Here is a 9,348-nt window from a genome sequence, read left to right on the forward strand (position 1 = left end):
GCAGTGTATAATAGTAAACATGACCGGTGAGTGACGGTGTATATTAGTAAACATGACCGGTGAGTGATGATGTATAATAGTAAACATGACCGGTGAGTGACGGTGTATAATAGTAAACATGACCGGTGAGTGACGGTGTATAATAGTAAACATGACCGGTGAGTGACGGTGTATAATAGTAAACATGACCGGTGAGCGACGGTGTATAATAGTAAACATGACCGGTGAGTGACGGTGTATATTAGTAAACATGACCGGTGAGTGACGGTGTATAATAGTAAAGACGTTTTATTATCATACACCGTCACTCACCAGTAATGTTTACTATCAATTAGAACTAAGTTGCAGGTCTGCGTTGCACTAAGCAATAGCGCTAATGGTTTCACACACTAAATCACGGTGCCATAAACCACTGCACCAGTAAAGTATGGGTGTTGTTACTTTACTGTACAGGTCAGTCAGGCACTCGCACTTGACTCACCGTGACTGTCTCTAGTTGCCCTCAGGCCCCTCATCGCTCAGCTCGCTGCCTCCGCACGGTTGCACCGCTCTCTCTCACTGACTGACTACACGTGCATGCAGTCAGTCAGGAGCGGAGGAGGCGCCAACCGCCAATGCACCAGATGTCACAGAGAATGGGATCATTACCGTAAAAGTTTCACAACACTTTCTAAACCCCTAGTCAGAGAGTGGACACAGTCTGAACGCGCACATTGTGCAGCCAGGTCAACGTTGTGCTTAATAAAATAAAAAAAATCTGAAGCTGCCCTCCACCTTAAGGGGGACCTCACTGGTAGCACCACCGGTAGTTACGCCCCTGTATCTAAGCCTCTGCAGACTGCTCCTTATCTCAGTTATATTAATATACGTTTTACCTCTGTGATTACCCTTTATCTAAGCCTCTGCAGACAGCCCCTTATCTTCGTTATATTAATATACTTTTTACCTCTGTGATTACCTTGTATCTAACCCTCTGCAGACTGCTCCTTATCTCAGTTATATTAATACACTTTTTACCTCTGTGATTACCTTGTATCTAACCCTCTGCAGACTGCCCCTTATCTCAGTTATATTAATATACTTTTTACTTCTGTGATTACCTTGTATCTAACCCTCTGCAGACTGCCCCTTATCTCAGTTATATTAATATACTTTTTACTTCTGTGATTACCTTGTATCTAACCCTCTGCAGACTGCCCCTTATCTCAGTTATATTAATATACTTTTTTACCTCTGTGATTACCTTGTATCTAAGCCTCAGCAGACTGCTCCTTATCTCAGTTATATTAATATACGTTTTACCTCTGTGATTACCCTTTATCTAAGCCTCTGCAGACAGCCCCTTATCTTCGTTATATTAATATACTTTTTACCTCTGTGATTACCTTGTATCTAACCCTCTGCAGACTGCCCCTTATCTCAGTTATATTAATATACTTTTTACTTCTGTGATTACCTTGTATCTAACCCTCTGCAGACTGCCCCTTATCTCAGTTATATTAATATACTTTTTACTTCTGTGATTACCTTGTATCTAAGCCTCTGCAGACTGCCCCTTATCTCAGTTATATTAATATACTTTTTACCTCTGTGATTACCTTGTATCTAGGCCTCTGCAGACTGCTCCTTATCTCAGTTATATTAATACACTTTTTACCTCTGTGATTACCTTGTATCTAAGCCTCTGCAGACTGCCCCTTGTCTCATTTATATTAATATACTTTTTACCCCTGTGATTACCTTGTATCTAAGCCTCTGCAGACGGCCCCTTATCTCAGTTATATTAATATACTTTTACCTCTGTGATTACCTTTTATCTAAGCCTCTGCAGACTGCTCCTTATCTCAGTTATATTAATATACTTATTACCTCTGTGATTACCTTGTATCTAAGCCTCTGCAGACTCCCCCTTATCTCAGTTATATTAATATACTTTTACCTCTCTGATTACCTTGTATCTAAGCCTCTGCAGACTGCCCCTTATCTCAGTTATATTAATATACGTTTTACCTCTGTGATTACCTTGTATCTAAGCCTCTGCAGACTGCCCCCTTGTCTCAGTTCTTTTAACAGACTTGCATTTTAGCCAATCAATGCTGACTCATAACCAAACTCCACGGACGTAAGCACAAGGTTATTTATGTGATTCACATGAACTAACAGTGTCTACCTGTGAAAAACGGTCAACATGCACTGAGAAAAGAGGCAGTCTTCAATGGCACAGACATTTTTAACAAAGAATACCAATAGAACAAAGCAAATGTTATGATAAAAGTAAATTGGAAAGTTGTTTAAAACTACATGCCCCATCTGAAACATTAAAGTTTAATTTTGACTAGACTGTCCCTTAAAGTCATATCCGTGCACTAAAGCTTGAATTGCACAAGATACTGTGATCTAATTGAGCATCAGATAGATACTATAGTAGTTCATACAGCAATAGTACTTGTGTAATGCGTGCGCAGTTTCTGTAGGTAGTAGACAGTCATTTATTGCAGTCAATGTTTCATCATTCTTGTGCAACCTACTTTGTGTATCTATAGGGCTAGATTACAAGTTAGGCGCAAACATTATTGTGCTTTCACAAGCAGTTTTAATTGCGTTAATATTACAAATTGAGGCACCAGCTAATACTGAGCATGTGCAAGAGATCACAGTGTATATGTATATGAGTCTGTGATTGGCTAATGGCTGTCACATGATACAGTTATATACACACTGAGGCACCAGCTGTTACTGAGCATGTGCAAGAGATCACAGTGTATATGTATATGAGTCTGTGATTGGCTGATGGCTGTCACATGATACAGTTATATACACACTGAGGCACCAGCTCCTACTGAGCATGTGCAAGAGATCACAGTGTATATGTATATGAGTCTGTGATTGGCTGATGGCTGTCACATGATACAGTTATATACACACTGAGGCACCAGCTAATACTGAGCATGTGCAAGAGATTACAGTGTATATGTATATGAGTCTGTGATTGGCTGATGGCTGTCACATGATACAGTTATATACACACTGAGGCACCAGCTCCTACTGAGCATGTGCAAGAGATCACAGTGTATATGTATATGAGTCTGTGATTGGCTGATGGCTGTCACATGATACAGTTATATACACACTGAGGCACCAGCTGCTACTGAGCATGTGCAAGAGATCACAGTGTATATGTATATGAGTCTGTGATTGGCTGATGGCTGTCACATGATACAGTTATATACACACTGAGTCACCAGCTGCTACTGAGCATGTGCAAGAGATCACAATGTATATGTATATGGGTCTGTGATTGGCTGATGGCTGTCACATGATACAGTTATATACACCCTGATGCACCAGCTCCTACTGAGCATGTGCAAGAGATCACAATGTATATGTATATGAGTTTGTGATTGGCTGATGGCTGTCACATGATACAGTTATATACACACTGAGGCACCAGCTAATACTGAGCATGTGCAAGAGATCACAATGTATATGTATATGAGTCTGTGATTGGCTGATGGCTGTCACATGATACAGTTATATACACACTGAGTCACCAGCTGCTACTGAGCATGTGCAAGAGATCACAATACATAGTAACATAGTAACATAGTAGATAAGGTTGAAAAAAAGACTGAAGTCCATCGAGTTCAACCTATACAAATCTAAAATACTTACAAAAAGCTCCAGTTAAGCTTAAATAACCCCATTAAAATGTGACCCATTTAATACTAGCAATCATATCCATGAATTTTGTTAGTATACAGAAACTTATCCAGACTATTTTTAAATGTATCTATGGTATTGGCATTCACTACCTCCTTTGGTAATGAGTTCCACAATTTTATTGCTCTCACAGTGAAAAAACGTTTCCGTTGCAGGAGATTAAATCTCCTTTCCTCCAACCTTAAATTATGACCTTTTGTCAGAAACAATTTTCTTGGAATAAACAGAGCTTCTGCCATCTCTGTATATGGGCCTTGAATATATTTATATAAAGTAATCATGTCACCTCTCAAGCGCCTTTTTTCTAAAGAAAACAGACCCAGTTTGGCTAGCCTCTCCTCATAGGTTAATTTCTCCAATCCCCTTATTAGCTTTGTGGCCCTTCTCTGAACTTTTTCTAGTTCTGCAATATCTTTTTTAGCAATTGGTCCCCAGAACTGCACTCCAAACTCAAGGTGAGGTCTTACCAGGGCTTTATATAATGACAGAATTATGCTTTCCTCCCTTGAATCAATACCTCTTTTAATACATGCTAGTATCTTATTAGCCTTTGAAGCCGCTGCCCTGCATTGTGCACCCATCTTTAGCTTGTTATCTATTACTACTCCCAAATCCCTTTCCTCCTGTGTTTGGCTAAGTCTTGTCCCATTTAAAAAATACGTAGCCTGCTTATTTTTACTTCCAAAATGTAGAACCTTGCATTTTTCCGTATTAAATCTCATTTTCCATTCACTTGCCCATAGTTCTAATTTTAGCAAATCCCTTTGTAAAGACAGTTCGTCCTGCTCTGACCTTATGACCTTACTTAACTTAGTATCATCTGCAAAAATAGAGATGTCGCTATTTAATCCTTGCTCCAAGTCATTTATAAAAATATTAAAAAGAACAGGGCCCAGTACTGATCCCTGGGGGACGCCACTGATTACCTTTGTCCAATCTGAGTATGATCCATTTACTACTACTCGTTGCTCCCTATCTTTTATCCAGTTATTTATCCATGAGCTAACATTTTCAGCTATTCCCAGTCCCTTAATTTTGTGCATTAATCTCTCATGTGGCACTGTATCAAATGCCTTTGCAAAATCTAAGTATATCACATCCACTGATTCCCCTTTATCTATATTTTGACTTACTTCCTCGTAGAATCTAATCAGATTAGTTTGACATGATCTATTTCTCCTAAAGCCATGCTGATTAGAACTCATAATCTTGTTTACACGAATATGCTCATCAATATAATCCCTTATAATCCCTTCAAATATCTTCCCCACTATTGATGTCAGACTAACTGGTCTATAGCTTCCTGGATCATCCCTGCTTCCCTTTTTGAAGAGTGGCACCACATCAGCTTTACGCCAATCCTGGGGTACCATGCCTGAGGATAATGAGTCTTGAAAAATTAAGAGTAAAGGTTTGTCTATAACAGTGCTAAGTTCCCTCAACACCCTTGGGTGTATTCCATCTGGGCCTGGAGTTTTATTTACCTTAATATTTTCCAGTTTTTTCCTGATATCCTCTAAACAAAACCCAGTTAGTGGTATGGACTGGCATGTTCTATTATGTTCAAAAGTATCATTCAATGGTTCTTCTCTTGTGTATACTGAAGAAAAAAACTGGTTTAGTACCTCAGCCTTCTCCCTGTCATTATTTATCATGCTACCCTCCACACATTTTAATGTACCTATATTATCCTTCTTAGATTTTTTGCTATTTATGTACTTAAAGAACCTTTTAGGGTTAGACTTAGAATCCTTAGCAATTAATTTTTCATTTTCAATTTTGGCTAATTTGATTGCTTTTTTGCATGCTTTGTTACATTCCTTATAAATATTGTATGCTGAGTCTGTACTATTTTCTTTTAATAATTTAAATGCCCTACGTTTTTTCCTAATTTCTCTTAACACATTTTTATTTAGCCATAATGGCTTTGTTTTTTTTATTTTTACTTTTATAACCATATGGTATGTGTTGATATGTATATTTATTTAACACATTTTTAAATATTATCCATTTATTCTCTGTATTTTTATTAGAAAATACATTGTCCCAATTTATATTATTTAATGATTTCCTTAAATCGTTGAATTTTGCTTTCTTGAAATTAAAAGTCTTAGTTAAGCCTTTAAAACACTGCATTTGAAAATAGATTTCAAATGTGACCATGTTATGATCACTGTTACCCAAATGTTCTTTAACTTCTATGTTTGATATTATATCTGTATTGTTTGATAGCACTAAATCCAATATAGCTTTACTCCTAGTTGGCTCCTCTATTAATTGTGACAAGAAGTTATCCCTGAGAACATTTAAAAATCTATCCCCCTTAGCTGAATTACTAGTTTCATTGGCCCAGTTTATATCAGGGTAGTTAAAATCTCCCATAATTACAGCACTGTTATTAGCAGCCTTACCTATTTGGATAAGTAGTTGAGTTTCCTCCGGGTCACTAATGTTGGGAGGCTTGTAGCATGTTCCTAGTAATATTTTTTTTAGGATTTTTCCCCCCACTCTTTATTTCAACCCACAGGGTCTCTACATTGTCACTTGTATCATAAATATCTTCCCTTATTGTAGGTTTAAGGTTAGGTTTAATATACATGCAGATTCCTCCACCCCTTTTATTATTCCTGTCCCTCCTAAATAATGTATACCCCTCTAAGTTAACTGCCCAGTCATGTGAATCATCCCACCAAGTTTCAGTTATACTGATAACATCATAGTCCTCTTCTGCAACTAAGAGCGTCAGCTCCCCCATTTTACCTGTCATGCTTCTTGCATTTGTTGTCATACATTTAATTTTCATGTGCTTTCTGCTGCTACTTGGTGTGCTTTCCTTTATATTTTCTAATGTGACATTTCTTAAGTCATCCCTTCCTTGAGATATTAAGGGATTGTCATATTCACAGACTGATCTCTCTGTTCTATTTTGTTCTAACTGACCCTCCCCCCCTTTGCCTAGTTTAAAAGGTTCTCTAAACGTGCTACCATCCTTTCCCCCAACACACCTGCACCCATGTCATTCAGGTGCAATCCATCCTTACTGTACAAATTGTACCCTAGTGAAAAATCAGCCCAGTGTTCTAAAAAGTCAAACCCCTCATTTTTACACCATGTTTTTAGCCATGAATTAACAGACCTTAGCTCCTTCTGCCTTACTGAGTTAACACACGGCACTGGTAATATCTCAGAAAATATTACTTTGGAGGTCCTTGCTTTAAGCTTGCTACCTAACTCCCTGAAGTCATTTTTTAGGACTCTCCATCTCCCACCGATTCCTTCATTAGTACCAATATGCACCATGACTGCAGGATCAGACCCACATCCCTCTAACAATCTATCAATACGCTCCACAATATGCCTAACACAAGCCCCTGGAAGACAGCAAACTGTTCTATGTAAAGGGTCTGGATGACAAATTACCCTATCAACCTTCCTAATAATAGAGTCTCCTACCACCAACATCTGCCTCTGGCCCTGACTTGTATGCCCCTCTTCCATGACTGAAGGACTGCCCACCATAGTATGCTCCTCTTCCACAGCTAAAGGACTGTTCACTATACTAGGCAACACAGCCCTCTCTGACACTGCCACCCCTGAACTGATATCCCCAACATCTTCACTTAATCTTGCAAATCTATTGGGGTGTACCAGCTCAGAACTGGCCTGTCTCTTCCGCTTACTTCGCCCTCTTACTGTGACCCAGCTACATCCTGGAGTCTCCTCATCTGAATCCTCCCCATTCCCACTGCTGGAACCATTAACAACCAGCTCAGTCCTATCCATTTCCCTTTCAAGTGTCTGAATTTCATGTAGTGTTGCAATTCGTTCCTCCAGATCCCCAATACGAGTTTCTAAAGAGACAATATGCTCGCACTTGCCACAAACATATAATCCCAGAAGCGGCTGCTCCAGTGATGCAAACATGTGGCAAGCTGTACACTGAATGAGATTCTCACACATTCTTAATAAAAGGTTTAACTTAAAAGTATAAAATATATTTCCCCTTGATTACCCCAAAACCTTGTTTGCCTAACTACCTTGGTTAGCTAACTATAATACTTAAACAGACAATCTTACTTTAACAGAGAATCAATACAGCAACCCTTAAAGAGCAAGCTCCCAGAGTAAATGTGCTAAATTTATAATCTAGCTAGGCCCAAACAGCTGAAAAAAATCCCACCCCTAATTACCCACACAGGAAACAAGAAAAAAAAAATATATATATTTAGATACAAACCAACAGTTATTTTGTTTTATAAAATGCAACCCTTGCAAAGCAAAATATTTATGAATTAGCTTTGTTAGCTAACTATAATACTTAGACAATCTTACTTTAACAGAGAATCAATACAGCAACCCTTAAAGAGCAATGTATATGTATATGAGTCTGTGATTGGCTGATGGCTGTCACATGATACAGTTATATACACACTGAGGCACCAACTGCTACTGAACATGTGCAAGAGATCACAGTGTATATGTATATGAGTTTGTGATTGGCTGATGGCTGTCACATGATACAGTTATATACACACTGAGGCACCAGCTAATACTGAGCATGTGCAAGAGATCACAGTGTATATGTATATGAGTCTGTGATTGGCTGATTGCTGTCACATGATACAGTTATATACACACCGAGGCACCAGCTAATACTGAGCATGTGCAAGAGATCACAGTGTATATGTATATGAGTCTGTGATTGGCTGATGGCTGTCACATGATACAGTTATATACACACTGACGCACCAGCTAATACTGAGTATGTGCAAGATATCACAGTGTATATGTATATGAGTCTGTGATTGGCTGATGGCTGTCACATGATACAGTTATATACACACTGAGGCACCATCTAATACTGAGCATGTGCAAGAGATCACAGTGTATATGTATATGAGTCTGTTATTGGCTGATGGCTGTCACATGATACAGTTATATACACACTGAGGCACCAGCTAATACTGAGCATGTGCAAGAGATCACAGTGTATATGTATATGAGTCTGTGATTGGCTGATGGCTGTCACATGATACAGTTATATACACACTGAGGCACCATCTAATACTGAGCATGTGTGGCTTTAAGGTATATTGATATCTATAATGCTATGTCACCCTGGAGCAGTCTGAAAAGACAAAAGTAGATTTACTATTTTTAAAAAATGTCTGAGAAAATGTGCTGGAAATGAATATTATATTATTGTACTGTGATATAATGACCGCTTTGTTTTACAGAAGCAGCTGCAAGTGCAGAAATCACATAAACAACAACCAACCTGGAAAATGATGTCAAAGTAAGATGAGACTTAAAAGAATAATTATTTTGTTTTTTTTATACCAATCTGTTACTAATGAATAAATTAATATATTTTTAAGGGTTATTTTAAGTGTATTCTAAGCGTCATTTGCCTACACTCACTAGCACAGTGAAACCTGCTGACAGTAAAAAAAATAATTATTAGAGTGTTTTTATTCAATGAAAAAAATATATTCTTGGTAACATATTTCACACTTTCCCACATGATAAACTTGTTTTATAGTTAAGAGGCTACAGTATTGGCTTAAAGGACCAGTCAACACATTAGATTTGCATAATCAACAAATGCAAGATAACAAGACAATGCAA

At 38.1% G+C, this 9,348-nt stretch overlaps 1 long non-coding RNA gene across 1 annotated transcript in view; it reads left to right on the top strand.

Annotated features, from left to right (window-relative positions):
• Window positions 1-9,103, top strand: part of LOC128637938 (uncharacterized) — a 51,740-nt gene extending 42,637 nt beyond the window's left edge. The window contains exon 3 of the long non-coding RNA XR_008399016.1: window positions 8,958-9,103. This is a non-coding gene — a long non-coding RNA (uncharacterized LOC128637938). The remainder of the gene's footprint in view (window positions 1-8,957) is intronic.
• Window positions 9,104-9,348: the final 245 nt, after the last annotated feature.

This window comes from Bombina bombina, chromosome 8, assembly GCF_027579735.1.
Source record: "Bombina bombina isolate aBomBom1 chromosome 8, aBomBom1.pri, whole genome shotgun sequence".
Classification (NCBI taxonomy): domain Eukaryota; kingdom Metazoa; phylum Chordata; class Amphibia; order Anura; family Bombinatoridae; genus Bombina; species Bombina bombina.